This window comes from Mus musculus, chromosome 1 (assembly GCF_000001635.26).
Source record: "Mus musculus strain C57BL/6J chromosome 1, GRCm38.p6 C57BL/6J".
Lineage (NCBI taxonomy): Eukaryota > Metazoa > Chordata > Mammalia > Rodentia > Muridae > Mus > Mus musculus.
The window spans coordinates 184009556-184031510 of NC_000067.6; the positions used below are offsets into that span (position 1 = coordinate 184009556).

The 21955-nt window shown below is 44.9% G+C and overlaps 1 long non-coding RNA gene across 1 annotated transcript; it reads left to right on the forward strand.

The window, feature by feature from the left end:
- The first annotated feature begins 3759 nt into the window (after positions 1 to 3759).
- On the forward strand, positions 3760 to 12915 carry Gm39725. Its single transcript, XR_865814.1, has 3 exons — positions 3760 to 3879; positions 4063 to 4179; positions 12890 to 12915. It is a non-coding gene; the product is annotated as a predicted gene, 39725 (long non-coding RNA).
- Positions 12916 to 21955: the final 9040 nt, after the last annotated feature.

Here is a 21955-nt window from a genome sequence, read left to right on the forward strand (position 1 = left end):
GGACAGAAATCATAGAAATAAATATGAAAATAAATAGTAAGATTGCAGATAAAACCCAACGCTATAAATAATTTTTAACAATAAATGGATTTAACAGTACAATTAAAAAGTTATCAGACTGAATAAAAAATGTAACACATAATTATATGCTACTTAAATAGGGAACAAATAAGTAGAAAGTAAAAGATGAAAAGAAGTATACAATATAAACAGTACTCTAGTTGTGTGTTTATATTGATATTTAAACAAAGGAAGCAATGATTATTAGCAACAAAGGGAGATACTACTAATAATAAGAGAAAACAATTAAGATGTAAAGGTCTAAATATGAGTGCCACAAATAATAAATGTTACGTGAAAACTAAGAGAAGAAATATAGATAGGACTGGGGCAATGACCACTGGCTGCTCTTGTAGAGGACCTGGGTTTGATTCCTAGCACCAACATGGCACAAGACTGTCTGCAACTCCAGTCCCAAGGGGCCATTTTCCTCTTCTGGTCTCGTGCATGCATAGGGTGCACAGACATATACACAGAGAAAACACCCATAAGCATAATATTTTCAAAAGATGTAAAGAGAAGACATAGGCAAATATATAACAATGAGGATTTTAATACCTACATCAGGCAGAAAAACATGAAACAGAAAATATATTATGCATGGTGTATTTATTTGTTGCATATAGTATATGATCCATATATTATCTATAACTATACTATAAGATTGTCTATATGTATACTTACACACACATACATATGTTTTATAATTATAGATAGATGATAGATAGATAGATAGATAGATAGATAGATAGATAGATAGATAGATGGATGGATGGATGGATGGATGGATGGATAGATAGATAGATAGATAGATAGATAGATAGATAGATAGATAGATAGATGATTCGTGATTTTAAGGACTCTGGCTCATATAACTATGGGGACTGGCAAGTCTGAAATGCATAGAGCAAGCCCATGGGGTAAAGTTTTGCTCTTGAGAACTTCCAACCGACTGGAAAAAGCCCACTCACACTAGAGGGTGAATCTTTTTTATTTATAATCTACCAGTTGTTTAACCATTTCCGAAACACTCCTTCCCAGCTGCACCTAGGTTAGTATTTATTTAAGGTGCTGGCTTCTTCAGCCACGCTGATAATCTCTCTCAGTAATTGCTAGAGCATGCCCATAGGAATTTGAATTTCAGGGCATTAGATCCTTTAATGACTTTGGGCTCTTGCAATAGAGGAAGCTGGGATAGAAGATCCACCAGCAAGCCCCTAAACAAGAGGAAATCGGTACATCTGAAGACTTACAGGGCAGGCAGGTCTCTGAGTTTAGAGGAGTGGATCTAAGGCAATGCTTTAGGACACTAATCCTATAGTTCCATCCACCTTACCTCGGCCAGTACCTGCTGGGAGTTCAGCAGCTTGGAGAAGCTATAGATAGAATGTAGGGCGTGGCCACAGCCCCTCTACAGTGGCAGCCTTTGGCATCTAACAGGCCTGCAGGAGGAAGGTGCTTAGAGGCAGCCCAGGTGGCTTGAGGCTGCCTTTACCTGAGTCTTAGCGATTCCATCTCCTCTCATCCCCATAGTTGTGCAAGCCAGCTCCTCTCAGCCCCGAGCTTTTCTTCCTTTCTATCTGAGACAAAGTCTCACTCACTCTGTAGCCCTGGCTGACCTGGAACTCTCTATGATCAGGCTGTTCTCAAACCCGCAGAGACCCACTTGCTGGGTTTATCATGCAACACCATATTCTAGTATTCTTCTCAATGAGATCCTTCCATGCATCTCTTCTCTGTTATTGTTGTTTTATTTTATTTTAGTATTATATGTGTGTGTGTGTTGCAGGCATGAATGTTTGCACCATCCTCATACTTGTCACCCTTGGAGGCTATTGGATCTACTGGAACACTTACAGCCAGTTGTGAGCCATCATGTGGGTGCTGGGACCCGAAGCCGGTCCTCTGCAAAAGCAACAAGTACCCTTAACTGCTGAGCTCTCTCTCCAGCCCCATGCCCATGCCACGCGTTGCTAATACAGTCAGATGGTTCTGTCACATGCCACAGTTCTTTCTAAATACTCTGGTTTTAAATATGCACATATTAAGCCTTATTCTGTGTTATGCAATACGTAAGACGATGGATCCACAATTACAAATTTTTAAATAAATAGCGATTGAAGGAAGTTTCAGATTTCCCCTCATTTAACAATGCCTGATACATATTAAAGACTATTATCTAAGTTGGGTAAATTCTCCTGAGGTTTTGTAAAGCCCTGTAGGATCGGAAGAACTTGAAACAGTACTATCTGGTACCATACATCTCAAACCTTGTCCCTTCTCCAGAATCCATTCATTTCTGACACTGTAGCCTTACTCCTTTGTGTCACAACAGCAAATGAGTTGTGAGGTCCACAGAGACAGGCAGTATTCCTAGAAACCTGTCTGGCTTTCAACCTATCTATAAGAGCCATGTCAAAGATCTCACTAGTTCTGACCAGTCATAGTTTAAATGTCTTAAAATATTTACACTTTCTTGAAACTCTGTGACAACGTAGAAACGTAGACACATTGCTAGGATTCTTCGCAAGGACTGGTTACAAAATTTAACTTATTGACATTGTGGGTTCTGACTGGGTTCCTCAATCAGATTCTACCTTTGCATTTTCAGTAACTACTCACTGAACTCTAAATAATGCGAAAACAGGTGCTCAGTGAAAAATGAACCACCCATTCCAAAAAAAAAAAAAAAGAGGAAAAAAAGAAAGAAAGAAAGAAAGAAGGAAGGAAGGAAGGAAGGAAGGAAGGAAGGAAGGAAGGAAGGAAGGAAGCCGGGCGTGGCGGCACATGCCTTTAATCCCAGCACTCGGGAGGCAGAGGCAGGTGGATTTCTGAGTTCGAGGCAAGCCTGGTCTACAGAGTGAGTTCCAGGACAGCCAGGGCTGCACAGAGAAACCCTGTCTCAAAAAACCAAAAATAAAAAAAAAAAAGAAAAGAAAAGAAAAGAAAAAAGGAAAACGCAGAGTTTCTACAAACAAGTTATTTCAGAATGCTATTTGTTACAATAAACATGAAATACATAAGATAAGAGAACACTCCTGTTTTTAAAAGGCCCTTAAGAAGGTAACACTAATGCTCACAGTTGCAGGAAGAAAGGAGCTGGCTGGGCAATGAGCTAGAAAACAGCCCTTGTTCTCAGAGGACCCAAGGCAGCTCAAATGAGATGGCACCAGGAGGAGGCTGGTCTCCTCCAGAAAGCGGCAGCTTGAAACTTAGTGAGTGAAGCAGAAAGGAGACAGGAGACTGAGCTAGAGGCCAGGAAGCTGACCCTTTGGGATCTCCCAGGACAGACAGATCTGTAATCAAAGGCAGAGAGATGGCAGTCATGATTCTATAGCAAGGGGGCAACGAATTACTTTTTTAAAACATTGTGTAAAACTTGTATCAGAAAGAAAGAAAGAAAGGAAGGAAGCAAGAAGCCCCACACCTGGGCTCCGTGGCCTTGGGTAAATGATTTGATCTCTTATAGCCTCGCCCTACTCTTACCCCTGATTCCTCTGCCCTGGTTTTAATTTATATAAAATATTTTGTTTGTTTTATTGTTTGCCCTGTATTATTTGAGGCAGGGTTTCACTGTGTAAATCAGCTTGATTGTGAGGTCACGATCCTGCCTCAGCCTTCGATGTTCTGAGTTACAAGAGTGCGTCACTAGGTCTGGCCTGGCAACCAGCGATTCTATACTTCTCAGGCTTACAATGAAGACTGAATGAGGTCATGGAAATGAAGTGTTTAACAACATGGCTGACCACTGAGGATGACAGGAAACCCTGAGCTCTTGCTACTGTTGCTAGTCTTTGTTACCTAATTATGTGCTAAGAGGTAAGGGGCCAGAGCTGCTGGGAAAGGGCAAGCAAGCAGAGGACAGAAGAGTGGAGAGTGAGAACCAGCTCTACTCTGTGAATGGCACAGAAGCATGGGGGGGGGGGGGCATGGACCTATGCTAATTTACTTAGGCTATCTGGTGATGTAACCTCATGATTGCTAACAATATCAATTTGACAGGATTTAAGGTCACCTAGGAGACAGACGTCTGGGCACGTCTGTGAGGAAGTTTCTAGACTGTTTTGACCAACCTTAACTGTGGGCAGCATCACGTCCGTGGCTGAGGTCCTGGAGAAGGTGAGTGGCACACCAGCGTTCATCTCGTTGCTTCTTGACTGAGAATGTAGCATGAGCAGCTGCCTCATGCTGCTGCTCTGACTTCCCCACCATGATGGACTGGACCCCCAAATCATAAAACAAGATAATCCCTTCTTTCATGGAGTTGCCTTTTGGCAGGTGTCTTGTCATAGACATGAGAAAAATATCTAATGTAAATCATTGGGACCATGGGAGCTGGTGAGATGGCTCAGCAGTTAAGAGCACTGACTGCTCTTCAGTAGGTCCTGAGTTCAAATCTCAACAACCACATGGTGGCTCACAACCATCTGTAACAAGATCTGATGCCCTCTTCTGGAGCTGTCTGAAGACAGCTACAGTGTACTTACAGATAATAAATAAATAAATCTTAAAAAAAGAAAAAAAAAGTCATCGGGACCAGCATCTTACTGCTACCAAGTAATCTTGCATGGTGTGTAAAAGACAAACAGCCATGGGAGGAAGGAACTTTCTCATTGTGGGCTGAGTGTTTGGAGTTCATCAGAAGGAGGTGGGCAAACCCCAGCTGCCTTGACCGACTGCCTTTGCCAGTCAAATCAGGAAGAGGTGGTTTGCAGCTATGCAGCTGTGTTCTCTTAGGCAAGAGAAGCATCTCTGTAGCCACCAAGTGTGGCAAAGATGAGCCACGGCCAGGAATTCCCTTCCTGAAATAACAATTAAGAACTTTTGCTTTGTTTTGTTTTGATTTTGTTTTGTTTTGTTTTGTTTTGTTGTGTTTTGTTTTGTTTTGTTTTGTTTTGTTTTTGAGATGGGTCTCACTATGAAGCCCTGGCAAGCTTAGAACTTTCAACGTGGATCAGGCTGGCCTGAAACTCATAGAGAGCTGCTGCCTCTTCCTCCTGAGTGCTGGGGTTAACAGTAGACAATCATGCCTAGCAAAAATCCAGTTTTATAGCCATCAGATACTTATAGTGCACCCCTTTGGTCCCAGACTCTCCCGTAAGTGTTGTATCAGGCCTTTGGGGTTGAAGACAATAGACAAACAGCCTTGCCCTTGTGGAAGTTTAAGGTGTGCAAAGTGAATCACTGAGCAAGCAAAAACAAGCCAGATGGTGCCACTCAGAGGGTAAGCCCAGGCAGAGTTCCCTTAAGAATTACTCATGAGGTCGACTGGAATATGCCTCCTTGCCTCACAGTATGAGATATTCATTCTGGGGTCCTTTAAAATACACACCATGGATCCTTGAGTGCATGCAGCTTGGGACCTCAATAATCAAGTGTCTGGTAGAGAGCAAGGTGTTCTACTGGCCTCGTTCTGTGACTGACAACTTCCACAGGCATTTTGATAGTGAGGTTATTTCAAATAGAAATCACACAGCAAGAAACAAAAGCCAGAAATTGGCATCTCTGGCATTAATGTGTAAATAGCCTTTCTCGTGCCCTTGCAAGGTATCTTACTTCCTTAAGTTTCCTTTGCCTTTCTTGGAAAAAGAGCAGGCCATCACTGTAGGCAATTTCCAAGTTCTCTTTCTCTTGACATAGTCATTCTGTTGGGTCTCAGGGAGAAACTACTAGGAGAGGTTGGGTTAGAGATTGGAAGGGGGTTAAGTGCATGACAGTTGCAGGGACAAAGCTGTTAAATCATTCAGGCTTCTTGGCTCTGCAGGGATAATCTCTATATACTGTGTGGAAGTATAACCTGTCAATAACATGCCTATGGCCTATAGGAGAGAGGAGACTAGAAAGCAGGACATCCAGCAAGGAGCAAAGAACTGTGGGAAAGAGTCTAGCATAGGCGATTCCCCACCCAGAGGAAGTTGGATGTACGAAACTCAGGAGAGGTAGCTAGCCATGCGGCAGGCAAAGAATAGTACAAACAGGTTAGTCGAAGTTAGGAGCTAGTTGGGGAGACAGCCTAGCTTATGCCTAGGAATTTAATAAACAATATAGCCTCCGAGTAGTTATTGGGGAACTGGGTCACGGGAGGAAAAACCTGTAGTTACACATCTCTCTCAGGGAGTCCAGACTCCGGCATCATTTATTTCCTGGAGAGCTCATTTGTCCAGTTGCCGTGATCTAGTGACATTAGTGGCCTCTCAACAAGCTGTGAATGAGGAGAAACCACACATACACACACACACACACACACACACACACACACACACGCGCGCGCGGCCTCTGGAAATTATGGTGCTCTTCACAATGGGATTTTCCCGAAGCCTCAGGTTTACATCTGTGAATATCAGCGTTTCAGTTTTTAACCTGTATTTCACCAGTGTCAACAGACGGGATACCTCTTCCCGTTCCTGTTCCTTTTATGCTGATCTACGGGACCCTATGCTCGCTCCCCTGTATATTCTTTGCTCTGTGACCCGCTCTCTCGTTCAGTAATGCTTTTTTTTTTTTTTTTTTTTTTTTTTTTTTTTTTACTCTGTGTAATCTTACACATCAATTCCTAATAAAAGTCTTGAAGACAACTCTATGACTTTGGCTTATATCACCTAAGCTTTGGGGGAGTTTGTTTCGTTTTTTTTTTTTTTTTTTTTAAATTGAAGTGGTAGGACTGGAAGGGTGAGCTTCATGTAGCTATCAGATTTGAAAACCTGAGTTTAGAATATCAAAAACTTCTAAACTGAGGCGTGGGCAGCTGCAGTTAACCCTCCATTTCCAAAAGGGAGGCCGTGGATAATGAGGGCTAGCTCTGAGGTTGAACTCAGATGTTGACAAACTAGGAGAGGTTCTTGTTCTGTGGAATGTGAAAGATCACCTTTTCCCTTGAACTTCCTGCTTTCTTATCTGCAGAATGCAGCTGGGAGAATACACCCAGGCATTGTTGTGAAGATCTAAAGGGCTTTAGTCAGAGTCATCTGTGAGTCTCTCATCTGCTAAACCCTAAGCCAGCTAAAGGCAGGAAATTCTATACCCTCGGATGATACCATATTATACAACTAGCAAGACATCCACCAATCAGACTGCACCTTGGCCTAATCAAAGTAAACACTCTGAAGAGCCAAAGTGGTCCCAGCAGACTATTCATGCCCACAGGCCTCTTCCAAAGGAACCAGTGGGCCTTCTCTCGCACGCACAGATACCTACAGTGAATTTAAAACACTGTTTGATGAACCAGGGAGATGCCTCACTGGGAAAAGTACAAACGGGAGGACCTAAGAACCTGTCTAAGGCTGGACAAAGCATCTGTAGTCTAGACTTTCCCACAGAGAGGTGGAAGATGGAGACAGGAGAACCTCTGGAAGTTCCTTGGCAAATTAGCTTGGCATGTGCTGATCAATGGTACACAACAAAGAGACTCTGTGTTAAGGTGGACCCCAAAGACTGACACTTGGGGGTTTTTTTGGTTTTTTTTTTGTTTTTGTTTTTGTTTTTTGGTTTTTCAAGACAGGGGGTTTCTCTGTGTAGCTCTGGCTGTCCTGGAACTCACTCTGTAGACCAGGCTGGCCTCGAACTCAGAAATCCGCCTGCCTCTGCCTCCAGAGTGCTGGGATTAAAGGCGTGTGCCACCACGCCCGGCTTTGTTTTGTTTTTTGTTTTCTGATTACACACACACACACACACACACACACACACACACACACTCTCTCTCTCACTCATATATCTGCTTTGTAAAGTTTTACTTCATCCACATTTTCAATTACAGAAGCAGTCCCACTGTAGAGTAAGTGTTATCTCCTTTCCCTAAGTTTTCTTGGGGCCATGTGATCCAACCTTGCCCTACTTGACTCCATAGCCAAATACCTTTTATTTTTCAGAGCTCAGTCCCACGTGCTGGTCCCAGAACACTCACAGCCTCTTTTATTTTATTTATTTATTTTTTTTGCCTGAGTTACAGATTCATTAACCCAGACTTTTTAAAAAATGTTATTATTAGAACTTTAATCACCCATGTCCTCCTTTCAAGTTCTTGCTAAAATTAATTTCTGGCAATAATAATTATGTCAGTCAGGGGCCAGCCAAATATACCCGTGGCCCCTGGGCCAAATCAAGATGGGAGTTTCCAGCCATAATCTATTTTTTGGCTCATAATGGTTGTGCCACTTTGCCCACCTGCTCCCTTCTCTCTGTCCCGCAGCAGGTGAAGTATTAGATGGGCCAACTCATCTGCTGTGGCTAGACTCTGTAAATTATATCTTAGTGAACTCAGAGACAACAATGAGATAGTAAATAAATCAGGTCTAAGTCAAGGGCAGACATCAAAATGGCAATGGTTTGGCAGGCATGAGGGGTGCTAATGGTAAAGCTGGAAGAGAGAGAAACCAGGGAAACTTTACAAGGAGCTGACAAGAGTCTATGGAGAATGGGTAGGACTCTTATTTTGAAAGATGTTCTCAGCCACTATTGTTTTCAATGTACTCTAGGAGAGGATTGGAGAACACACAAAATCTGGTTAAAGAAAGGTGAGTCCTTGACAGTATGGCCTGTCTATCATCTTCCTGGCTCCACAATCTCCCCCTATATTCCTGAAGTATACCTCTGTCTATACATTACAGCACAGAACTTAGGATGTAAGACCACCCTGGTGGTTTGAATATGTTTGGCCTAGGGTGGCACTCTTGGGGGCGGGGGGGTGGCCTTGTTGGAGGAAGTGTGTCACTCTGGAGGTGGGCTTGGAGGCCTTCCTCATAGCCACATGGGAGCCAGTCTTCTGTCTGCTTTCAGAAGAAAACCGAACTCTCAACTCCTCCTGAGCCACACCTGCTTAGATGCTACCATACTCCCACATTGATGATAATGGACTAAACCTCTTAACCTGTAAGCCAGCCCCAGTTAAATGTTTCCCTTTATAAGAGTTGCCTTGGTCATGGTGTCTCTTCACAGCAGTGAGACCCTAACTAAGACTACCTTGACTATAGTCAGGCATGACATCAGACAGACTCACTCTTTCTGCCTTAATGTTGTTTATTCAGCCAACAAAAATAATGGCTGTCTACTTTCAAACCATTGTGCTGGGTTAGGGTTATAACTATCCTAAATTTTTAAAAGACTGATTTATTTTTATTGTTTGTGAATAAGTGAGTTTCTGCATGTATGTAGGTGTGCATGTATGCCTCTTGCCCTCAGAGGCCAGAACAGGGGGCTCAGATCCCCTTACAGGTGGGCTGTAAGCTACTGGGGTGGTGCTGGGAACTGAACCTGGTCTTCTGTAAGAATGGCAAAAATAACTGCTGAGCCATCCCTCCAGCCTCACAGTGTTTAGTCCAAGGAGTAAGGAATCAAGGTGACTCACAACACTGGCAATCACCTGTGAAAGGAGCAACACCCTGAAAACTCAGAGATTAAAGAAAGGGCCAGTGGCTTTATAGATGATAGGCAGGGGCTTATGAGTTGCTCCAGATATTTATGTAGAGTATTAAGTGAACGAAAAATGAAAGAAAGAAAGAAAAAGGAATGGCAAGGCGGAGAAGTATAAAAAGGAGAGCATAAGCAGAGGCAGACACGTCTGGGAGACTTCAGCGTAAACATGACCCTGAGCTATGAGCAGAGAAGGCAAGGAGGTAGGGAGAGAGGAGATACTGACCAAGAGCCACACCCTGGGCCTGGAGACTGACCAAAAGAGGGTCAGTCTTAGCTAAATAGCTGGATTATATAAGGAAGGGTAGCTGGGGGAAGGGCAGCCCAGACCCTGGGCTGGAGAAGTTTAGTGTGGGGGCAGGGTATACCAGCCTTACCCTGTAACAGATAGGGACAGAGAGATGCTGGGAGAACCTGGTGGCCTGGTCTGCTTTGCTTTGATATGTTAAATAGGCACCTCTGGCTATTTGCTCCAGGGTTTGAGATTTAGTGGTGGGAGCCCCCTAAGGGAGCCTGGGGTGGGGGAGGGGGCGGAAATAGAGTGCTGAGATTTGTGTATACAGCCCTCTGGGGCAGAAGTGTTAAGAGGGTGTGTCTGTGGCAGACCCTACAGTGGCCAGACTGAACTGATGACGTTGTGGATGAAAAAAAAAAAAAGTTCACAGTCCCAGGAGCTAAATACAAGAGGTCAGGAGCCTGGCTGAGTGTTCAGGTGAGGTCAAGGAGAAGAGGGCAGACTCTCTCTCTGTATTCCTGCCCTGGTGCCCTGGTGGAAAGGGACAGCAAAGCCACCCACAGAGGATCGAGGAAGGCAGGCAAGTCTGAGGCTGGACTGGCATTGACGTCATATCTCCTGAGTATTGTAGTGCATGTGACAGTAGTTGAATGTGTGGATAGGAGTCCCCCCAAGAGCACACTATGGTAGCGCATACAGAGCCCCCGGCTGGAGGGTGGGGTAATGCTCTGAGTCTGAGAGGGATTGCATTCCTTCCTTCACTTATCTCTGTGACATGAAGGTGCTTGGGGGAGGATGACAGTTTTGTGACAGGCTCCATCGCGGCATGTTTCACAGGTGAGCCATACAGTGAGAACCAAGTATTCAGACACAAGTTCCTCCTCTGTGGTCTCACCCGAGGAAGCCTGGGTCCAGGCTGGGAGACAAGAGAGCCGTCAGTATGGGGCCTCTACCTGCCGCTATCCAGATGATCTTGGCTTCTTTATATTTTAACTGCCATTTTCCCCTTAACATTTGACATTTCCCCACCTTCTCACTAAACACTGTCCCTCCCTTTGAAAGGCTAACCGCCCCCCCCCGCCCCCGGGTCCGATCCACCCACTCTCTCTCTCTCTCTTTTTTTTGGTTTTTCGAGACAGGGTTTCTCTTTTTAGCCCTGGCTGTCCTTGAACTCACTTTGTACACCAGGCTGGCCTCGAACTCAGAAATCCGCCTGCCTCTGCCTCCTGAGTGCTGGGATTAAAGGCGTGCACCACCACGCCTGGCTCCACCCACTCTCTTGTCTCTTGCTTCCGTGTAGTACTTGGTACTGATAATCACCTCCTCCTCGATTCTCTTGAATCTCTCAACAACACACTCCTCATCCCATCCTTCAGCAGACTGAAGTCCTCTGTCTGAAAGAAGACAGAATAAAGGTCCTGCCAGGACTCCTGTGCCTCAGAGGAGCCCTTTAGTGATCTCTCTCTCTCACCAGAGTTTGTTGAATAAGAGTCCTTGCTGCTTTTCCTCTTCATGTAGCTACTTCCCTGCCACTCTCTAGCTGCTCTCTGCAGACTCCCACCCCTTGTACACGCGCTTCTTAGCAGCCCTTTACCAAGGACATCAGTGCCTCCCTCTTCCTGTTTGGGTGTCTGTGCTTATGTGTATGTGGACACATTCATGGAGACCAAAGGCTGGTGACAGGTATCTCTTTAAATCATTCCTCCACTTTATTATTTAAGAATTATTAAGCATAAGTTAAGGATAGACAATATTGGGCTGCATGTATTTTCATATACATACACTGAAGCGCTCTAGTAGGTGTGAGCATGGAAAACATTGCCCTTTCCCCTAAAGCCAGCCACCAAGGTCTATTCCCATATTTGGATACTTTCTAATGTCACATTTATTCCTGAGGCTGATCACCAAGGTACAGCTATCAAAGTATTGAAGTCCAGCAATCAAAAGCCCCCCCCCTTTGACTATCCTAATTCATATACTCAGTCAAGAGTACCACCATATCCTAGCCCATTCCAATACCAACCGTCCCCTTTTTCCCTCTTAAAAATTATACCTGCAAGGTCATTTTCTGCCTGTGTTAGAAATCAGAAATTAACTTTTCTTTCCCACTTAGTAATGGCTCTCTGTGAAAATGGGTGCTTGGTTGGGTACCATTTGTGCCTAATCTGGGGTCCGGGAGGAAGCACACCACTGTGTCTGTTTTTTTGTGACAAGCTCTCTCACTAAACAGTAGCTCACTGTTAGGCCAGGCTGGTTGCCCGGGATTCAAATCCAGGCCCTCATGCTGTATTTACTAGCTGAGCATCTTACTGCCTCCTCCCCATCTTCTTTAAGGTCTCCTTCCCAATTCTCCATACACTTCTTCCTACAGTCTCCCCTTCCACAAATGCCTGGAAGACATGACCAATGTGTTCTTTTCCAGAACTGTTAGTAAAAGTGTGTTGTTCCTGGGTAAGTGATTTCAGTTTCAGTCTCTCTCTCTCTCTCTCTCTCTCTCTCTCTCTCTCTCTCTCTCTCTCTCTCTCTTTTTCTTTTTTTGGTTTTTTCGAGACAGAGTTTCTCTGTGTAGCCCTGGCTGGCCTCGAACTCAGAAATCCGCCTGCCTCTGCCTCCCAAGTACTGGGATTAAAGGCATGCGCCACCACCGCCCAGCATGATTTCTGTCTTATCAAAGAAACCGTTACTGCATGCTTTGTACACGCAGGTATGGAACAGGTGTGGAAAAGGCACTCAAGAGGTGCAACCTCTATCAGGAGCCAACCAGACAGTAAACCAACCAATTACTGTCAACACTGTGTAGAGTGGGGCAGTATTTAGTTATAATGGCTATTCCTGATTGTCAGCTTGACTATATCTAGAATGAACGACAATCCAGAATTAGAAGGCTCACCTGTAATCCAGATCTTGAGGCTGGAAGACACAAGTTTCTGACTTGGATCTTGACATGGAGATCTTGAGGGATAGTGGCTATGAAAAGCTTAGGCCCAGGCAAGATAGTACATGCTTTTAATCCCAGGAGACTAAGGCCAGGGATCTCTGAGTTCAAGGTCAGCCCAGGACAAAACAAGTCCCAGATCCAAGCATGGTGGCGCACACCTTTAATTTGGGCCACACCTTCTGCTGGAGATCTTCATAAGGACATTGGAAGAAGGAAAACTCACTCTTTGCCTGCTTGCACTTACTTGCCAGCACATCTGTTGGAACCTACTTCTACAGAAGACCAGCTGAAACAACTAGCTTCGTGGGACTGAGCAACTACTAGATCCTTGGACTTCCCATTCCCTCTGACCAATGCTGGGGAGTTGGGCTACAGACTGTAAGTCATCCTAATAAGTTCCCTCAATTTAGACAGTCATTCTCTGTGACTCTAGAGAACCCTGACTAATACAATAATTAAGCAAATAAATATGATGAGGTGCTTTTTCATTGTGACATCCAACAGACATATTTTATACCTTATTAGCTCTTAATTAGGGCTGGCTATAGTTTGAGTGGTTAGCCACATATGGCTACTGGCTTCCTATCCAACAGCATGGATTTAGATATAACTAGTCTGGTATGTGGACCAGCAACATCAAGGTCACCATCAAGGGGTCCGGGGGAGCATTTCAACAGTGAGGTGCTTGAGTATCATGTGCAAGGCCCTAGGTTTGATTCCTATTACTGGGGAAAAAAATTAAATCAGTATAACTTTGGTCTGGAAATGTAGACTCTCCTGACCTGTATTGAGTCCCCAGTGATCTGGGTGTTAGAGAGACACTGGCCCAGATAATGGGCCAATAGTTTCCAGTGTACCAGAACCCAGGTAGGATGGGGACAAATACTGTATTCATAGCCACACACACTACATATCCCCAAGAGACAGCTGGTGAAACAGGGAGATCAAGAGGCTTTGAAAATAGAAGGATTTCTGCTTTGCAGAAATTTTTGTGAACCTTGGTCCCAGCTAGCGGAAGCCAGTCTGTGGGCCCCTGTGCTGAGATTACCCAAAGATTCCCCAGCATGCTAATTAACTTGGGGGAAGCAGAAGTAAAGAGAACAAACAAAAATAAGATGTCAACAATGATACTGGGATTTAAAGTGGCATTCTTTAATATATGCTATAAAATTCGGAAAGCAATCTGTACTTAACACTGGGAACTCCTGACGTGTTCAAAATTCAGAATGCTTAGGTAATGCTTAGATTTGCACTTGAGGAAAGGAAACTATCTCTGGCTTCCTTCCCTCGGGCAGAAGGGGCACACAGATCAGAGGCTCAGAAACTTATTTGTGCTTCTATGTCTGATCTTCAGATGGCCTCGGAATCCCGATAGCTCAGCTGGACTTTCTCCTTTCTCCTAGGAAATGGTAGAGAGAAGTGTGCCTTCTGTATCAGTCCCAAGCTTAGTAAATGTATCTTCATCATCTTTCAAGGCAGTTTTAAACTCCTAGAAATAAAAATGGTAGTGAACTTGAGTATCTTTTTAATAGGGTAAGGGAGGAATGAAGGCGCAATACAGTCTCATCTCTCAGGCCGTGTTGAGTCACCAAGAGAAAAAGGATAGTTGAGTGAGAATCAATCTCTCCCCTCCTCTCTCTCTCTCTCTCTCTCTCCCTCTCCTTCCCTCTCAGAGGAAGAGAGGAAAAGTTTCTTGGATTGGATCATGCCATAAGATGGCAAAACTCAAAAGAATCTGTAGGGTTGGGTGGTCAGGCAGCAGGGAGGAGATCCTGGGAAGCCAGTGGTAGGTGGAAATCTAGTGGCAGAATCCCCCCTTGTTGAGAGAGATCAGTTCTTTGTCTCAAGCAGACCTTTGGCTTACTGGATTAGGCTTGTCCACACACTTGAGAGTGGTGGTCTCTTCATTCAAAGTCTGTCAATTCAAATGTTAATCTCATCCCCAAACATCCACACACAGAAGCAAGCTGAGTCACATCTGCTCACACATCTGCCCCTGGCGGGCCTGTTAACACCGTCTGGGGGGAAGATGGCACTGGCTTCAACTGAAGGAAGAGAAATCTGCATCCTTGTAAGCAGGCTGCAGTGTTTGATTTTGGACTTCTAGGTTGGGGATAGAGTGTCTCTGATGAGCATGTCTCTAAACATCTGTCAGCATTGATACCCTCAATTTCCCTAGAGGTTTCTGGCCGTTTTTGTCTCAGAAGCCCTAAGGTCTGGGTGGATAAGTGATGACTGTCATTTGAATCAGGACACTTGCCCTAAAAACCCACCTTCCTGAGTGTCTGTTGAGTACCATCGCACTGAGTGTCAGATACAAGAATGCGTAACCACCAAGGACTCAATAGACCGGTCCATCCTTCTCCAGGCCCCGTGATAGTCAGTTTGACTCAAGACAGATCTGAGTTGGATAACATATCTTCCACTTGTATCGACTCCTTGCCTTCTGCATTCTCACATATATCCTTTCTAAGCCAGGTATTAAGAAATTAAAAACTCAAAAAACAAGTCCAGTGCTAGTCAGCTTTCCTTTGTTCCTGTGACTTGATGCCTGAGAGAAACAGGCTAAAAGAGAAAGGCTTGTTTGGCAGGTGGTTTGACTCTACCTTGTTCCTGGGCCTGCGGTTACCTCAGAAGGCGCTCACCTCTTTGTGGCCAGGAAACAAAAAAGAGAAGACAAAAGGAACTGTCACAAAACACTTCTTTTAATGGCCCACTCCTAGTAACCTACACACTCCAACTAGACTCCACACCAACAAGTTTCTCCCACCTTCAGGCAATACCTTAAACTTCTAAGGAATAAGAGAGTTAATCTGGATAAGAGGTCAGGACCCCTACAATCCAATCACCTCCTCAAAGCTCTTGGCCCTCCAAGATCAGAAAACAAAAGAAAAGTAGACAATTTTTATAGAGTCAATTTAAGGAACCCTGTAGGCTGAGAGCTAAGGACAACATCCACAAAATCACACAGAGGATGAACTACACAGCACAGGATGCTCGCGGGCAGTTGGTCTTATCTCGGGGTCACTTGCTGGTTCTGCTGTTTTCTGGCTGAATGCGCTTGGGTAGAACACTTTGTCTTTGCCGATCCCACATCAGTCTTCAGAAGAGAGCTACTTGATCTCTGATGCTAAGGTGGAGATTTAAATGTCTTTGTTTGTAAAACAATCACATGCTGCTCTCAGCCCAGAGAAAGGAGGAAGTCCCATCAAACTTCTTCTCCACACCCTAGATCTTTAGAATCAGGTAGTGTCTTAGTCAGGGTTTCTATTCCTGCACAAACATCATGACCAAGAAGCAAGTTGGGGAGGAAAGGGTTTATTCGGCTTACACTTCCATACTGCTGTTCATCACCAAGGAAGTCAGGACTGGAACTCAAGCAGGTCAGAAAGCAGGAGCCGATGCAGAGGCCATGGAGGGATGTTCTTTACTGGCTTGCCTCCTCTGGCTTGCTCAGCCTGCTCTCTTATAGAACCCAAGACTACCAGCCCAGAGATGGTCCCACCCATAAGGGGCCTTTCCCCCTTGATCACTAATTGAGAAAATGCCTTAGAGTTGGATCTCATGGAGGCATTTCCTCAACTGAAGCTCCTTTCTCTGTGATAACCCCAGCTGTGTCAAGTTGACACAGAACTAGCCAGTACAGGTAGGTTGATAACTTGCTTGTAAAGACAACAGAGCACATTGAGGCATACTGGGACATCCTAAGAGTCTGCTATATCTGCATCCAAGCAAGAGTTGCTAAGATTACATTTGCAAATTTGGAGAAGGCTAGATATCCCAAACTCAAAGTACCTGAGAGCAGAGGTTTCAGGTTTTCTTTTTTAGGGTTGTAGAATAATTATATACAAATAATGAACTATTATGAGGGTAGAGCCTGAGACGGTTTGAATGAAATATGTTCCTCATAGGCTCAGACATTTGAATGTTTGGTTCTTAGTTGGCAACTCTGGAGAGGTTTTGGGGACGTACAGCCTTGACTGAGGAAGTGGGTCACTGGGGTAGGCTTTGAGAACTTTTGTTGTTGTTGTTGTTTACTTATTGATTTATTCACTTTATAACCAATATCAACCCTTCTTCTCCTCCCAGTACTCCCTCATACAAGTCCTCCATTCATTCTTGAAAGAGAAGGGGAACCCTCTCTGGGTGTCACCTTTGCCTCTAACACTCAAAACCCCACCTCCTACCCCACCCCCACCCCTAGTACACATCAAGTCCCTTCAGACAAGATGCATCCTCCCCCACTGAGGTCAGACAAAGCAGTCCATTTAGGAGCACAGGATCCATAGGCAGGCTGGCTGGTAGGCAGGCAACAGACTAAGAGACAACCTCTACTGTTTTTGGGGAACCAGCATGAAGACCAAGACCATCTGCTACATATGTGCAGAGGGCCTAGGTCAAGTCAGTGGTCACACTCTGATTGGTGATCAGTCTCTGGGAGCTCGTAAGGGTCCATGTTAGTTGACTCTGTTGGTCTTCCTGTAGAGTCCCTGTCCTTTTCAGGTCTCTCGGTTCTTCCCCCAACTTCCCCCAAGCTCCATCTATTGTTTGGCTGTGGGTCTCTACATCTCTTTCATCTCTTTTTGGCTGCTAGGTAGATCCTCTCAGAGGACAGTTATGCCAGGTTCCTATCTGCAAGCATAACTGAGTATCATTAGTAGTGTCAGGGACTGGTTCTTACCCATGGCCTGGATCTCAATTTGAGACAGTCATTGGTTGGGTATTCCTTCAGTCTCTGCTCTATCTTTGTCACTGCATATCTTGTAGACAGGACACATTTTGGGTCAAAGGTTTTGTGGGTGGGTTGCTGTCCTTCTCCCTCCACTGAGAGTCTTGTCTAGCTACAGGAAGTGGCCACTTTAGGATCCATGTTCCCCACTGCTAGGAGTTTCAGTTAGAGTCAGCCCCATAGACCTTCTGGAGCCTCTCCCCATCCCAGGTCTCTGGTATGTCCTAGAGATTGTGTCCCCCTCCCCCCACCCTTCCTTCTCCCTCTCCTTTGCTCCACTTCCTGTTCGCTCATTTGTGTATTTATGGTTAACTATGTGAGCTCTCCACTTTCTGTTCCTGCTAAGCCTGTGGCTTGCTTCCATGCCTCTCTGTTCACCACGGTGGACTTTTATCCCTTTGGAACTATAAACCCAAATGAACTCCACTCTTCTGTAAGTTCCCTCCGTCATGCTGTTGGATCATAGCAGAACCAAGAGGGCTACATTTCTTTCTTTACTGTGTGTGTACACATGTTCACATATGGGTATACTCATTCCTGAGGGATGTGTGGAGGTCAGGAGTGAACACTTGGGTTATTATTATTTTTAAAATATGTGTATGGGTGGTGTGTGTGTGTGTCTGTGTGTGTGTGTGTATGTATGTATGTATGTATGGCATGCCTGGAAACAATGAAGCCCAGAGGAGGGCAGTGGATTCCCCTGGGACTGAAGTTAGGATGGTTGTAAGCCACACTGTGGGTCCTGGGAATCAAATCCAGGTTCTCTGGAAGAGCAGCCAGAGTTCTTCCTCTTTGGTCTCTGGGATGCCATCTTAAATCCTTTCTCTACCTTACTTTTTGGGGTAGGGTCTCTCACTATCTCTCCAGCTCACTGCTTCAGTTAGACACACTAGGAAGTAAGCCTCTGGATTGGCCAGTGTTCCTCCTTCAGCTTACACAGTAAGTGCTTTCACCCACTGAGCCATTTCCTCAGCTCTCAATTACGATTCTTAATTTTTTTTTTTAAAAAGAATATGTGTGTCTTTGTGGGAGTATGCGCATGTGAGTAAAGGTGGTCTTGGAGGTCAGAAGAAGGTACCTCAGCATCTGGAACTGCCACTAAATTTGGTCATGAGCTAATGAAAGTAAATAAAACTTGAGACATGTGATTCATGTAATTTATGTCAAATAGCCCAAAGAGTTGTTTGTGAGCTTTAAAACCTGGGGCTGAAAACATAGCAGAACAGGCCAGGACATGCCCGGGCAGGCCCGTTGTTACATGTCCTGACTGGCCTAGTGCCTCCCTATCTCCTGCCCTTCTGACAGTCTGTTGATGTTTAAATGGACCAATCATGTGAAACCGAGCCAATTCCTCCCCCAGCCCCACCCCTTTTCTATAAAATCCCCTAGCTTCCAAGGCTCGTGGTCGAAACCACTGTCTCCTGCGTGAGATACGTTTCGAGCCAGAGCTCCGCCATTATGGCTCCACCATGTGGTCGACACCTCTGTCTCCTGCGGGAGATATGTGTCAGCCCGGAGCTCCGTCATTAAACTACCTCATGCTTTTACATCAAGATGGTCGTCTGTTCGTGATTCTTGGGTGCATGCCGAACGGAAATTGAGTGGGGGTTTCCCCACTAGGTTCTTTCACTACCACGTGTAGGTGCTAGGGACAGAACTCAGGCCCTCTGCAAGAACAGCAAGCATACTGTAGCAACTGAGCCATTGCTTCAGTTCCCTCATCTATGTTTTATGTAAACCTTATACATATAACCTTAAAGATTTATTTATATATGAGTACATTCTTCCTGTCTTCAGACACACCAGAAGAGGGAATCAGATTCCATTACAGATGGTTGTGAGCCAACATGTAGTTGCTGGGAATTGAACTCAGGACCTCTGGAAGAGCAGTCAGTGAGTGCTTTTAACCGCCAAGCCATCTCTATTTTTTTAATACTTTTTATTAGATATTTTCCTCATTTACATTTCCAATGCTATCTCAAAAGTCCCCCATACCCTCCTTCCCACTCCTCTACCCACCCACTCCCACTTTTTGGCCCTGGCGTTCCCCTGTACTGGGGCATATAAAGTTTGCAAGTCCAATGGGCCTCTCTTTCCAGTGATGGCCGACTGGGCCATCTTTTGATACATGTGCAGCTAGAGTCAAGGGCTCCGGGGTACTGGTTAGTTCATGATGTTGTTCTACCTATAGGGTTGCAGATTCCTTTAGCTCCTTGGGTACTTTCTCTAGCTCCTCCATTGGGGGCCCTGTGATCCATCCAATAGCTGACTGTGAGCATCCACTTCTGTGTTTGCTAGGCCCTGGCCTAGTCTCACAAGAGAGAGCTCTATCTGGGTCCTTTCAGCAAAATCTTGCTAGTATATGACATGGTGTCAGCGTTTGGAAGCTGATTATGGGATGGAACCCTGGATATGGCAGGCTCTAGATGGTCCATCCTTTCGTCACAGCTCCAAACTTTGCCTCTGTAACTCCTTCTATGGGTGTTTTGTTCCCAATTCTAAGGAGGGGCAAAGTGGTCTTTGTTCTTCTTGAGTTTCATGCGTTTAGCAAATTGTATCTTATATCTTGGGTATCCTAAGTTTCTGGGCTAATATCCACTTATCAGTGAGTACATATCACGTGAGTTCTTTTGTGATTGGGTTACCTCACTCAGGATGATACCCTCCAGGTCCATCCATTTGCCTAGGAATTTCATAAACTCATTGTTTTTAATAGCTGAGTAGTACTCCATTGTGTAAATGTACCACATTTTCTGTATCCATTCCTCTGTTGAGGGGCATCTGGGTTCTTTCCAGCTTCTGGCTATTATAAATAAGGCTACTATGAACATAGTGGAGCATGTGTCCTTCTTACCGGTTAGAACATCTTCTGGATATATGCCCAGGAGCCATCTCTATTTTTAACATACCTGCATTTAGAGATTTCCATTGGTAACATGATATTGGTGCTCAAAATGCGTTGAATTTGGAAGCATTTTGCATTTCCAGATTGAGAATGTTCAACGCCTGTTTAGACCTGAAGTCCTGGGATGGTTAGCAATGTCACACAGTGCTTGTTTCCCTTCCAGTACCCTACCTCAGTAAGATCACCTGCAGCTCCGAGCCAGACCTTGGCAGTGACTTCTAAGGTTGAAACTCAGTGGTTCGGCTTGTTGGGGGGGCAGGAGGAATGTGGACAGCGTTTAGTGTGGCAACACATCGTACTCATTAGAAGCCATCAGTTCACTATGAACTGGCTCATACGTTAGGCATTATCAAGACCGTTGGGCCTACCAGAATGCTCTTCTGACAAAGAGCAGCAGATATTTGTGACATCACAAGGCAGTGGCAGTCCACGGGGCAGGAGCAAAGACAGCTTCAGAGAAAGGGTCTTGCTGCCTAAGTGAAGACAAGGGGACTGGGCCTCACCTGTCCAGCCAGTCACCTCTGTGCGGCCAATGGAGGTCAGGCTTGAGTTTTGAAGAGATGTCTGGGCCAAGTCCTGTATCAAACATGGTTTGGGCTTATGCTATCTTTATCTCTGGGCCTCTAATTGATCTCAAAGATACACAGACAATACAGATGGAGCTGTCAGGCTCTCTCTCTTATGACAAAAGATGGCTTTGTGGTCTCTTGAGTAAAACATGCCCCTGGCCCCCATCTGTAGATCTATATACCTGTGAGGGAGTAAGGGTGTGGTCATATACAGCTGGTCTCCACTCCCAGTCACAAGGCCCCACTTCCTTCTAGTTCATCTTGTCAGATAGCCTAGAGGGCCTCTGAAATCCTAGTAGAGTGGTTATCTTCAACATCCAAGTGGCTTCAGATGAAAGCAGCCGTGGCAGGTTCCAGAATGGTGTCATCCAGCAAAAATGGAGTAAATAAATCATCTTAGGCGCTCTCCTAGTCACATGTGAACTAAAAGATGAGTGAAATTGATTTTAATGACATGCTATGAAACCTAGTATATCAAAAAACATAAGCAACACAGACATAATATCCTTTATGTGTTTCACAGGTTTTCAAAATCCAATGTGTGTTCTAGACTTGATGTGTCTTGGTTCCAACCAATCACATTTCAGGTGTTCAAAGTCACATGTAAATGGCCACCATTCTACACTACAAATGTTTGCTCCTTACAGGTAGTAGTGAAGATAAACACTCCTGCCTCTAGGGCTACAACTTACTCCTAATGACAGAGTGCAAGATCTGACGACTAATTCAGTCTCAGCAGTTAAAAACAGAACTTCACTTCCCAGAGTTCTTGAGTCTGAGGAGACAGATTAAGGCCTCTGGTGAGGGCCTAGCCTCTGCTTCCAAGATGCACTGTCACCGTGTAACTGGGAAGAAATGAACACGACATATACACAGGGCAGAGAGGACACAATAATTCCCTTCCCAGTTCCATCTGCAAAGGCCCTGCCCTCATGGCATTACCACCTCAGACAAGTGTCTATCCCTTAATACTATCACACTGAGGACTGAAGTTCAACATGCGAGTGGACCTTCGTGGCCTCTTTCTCCAGGGGCTGCTCCTAGCCCAGGTCTAGGCTGGCGAGGGTTGTGAAGTATTTCCCAGGCGTACTCCTGGGACTTCATCTCCTACTTC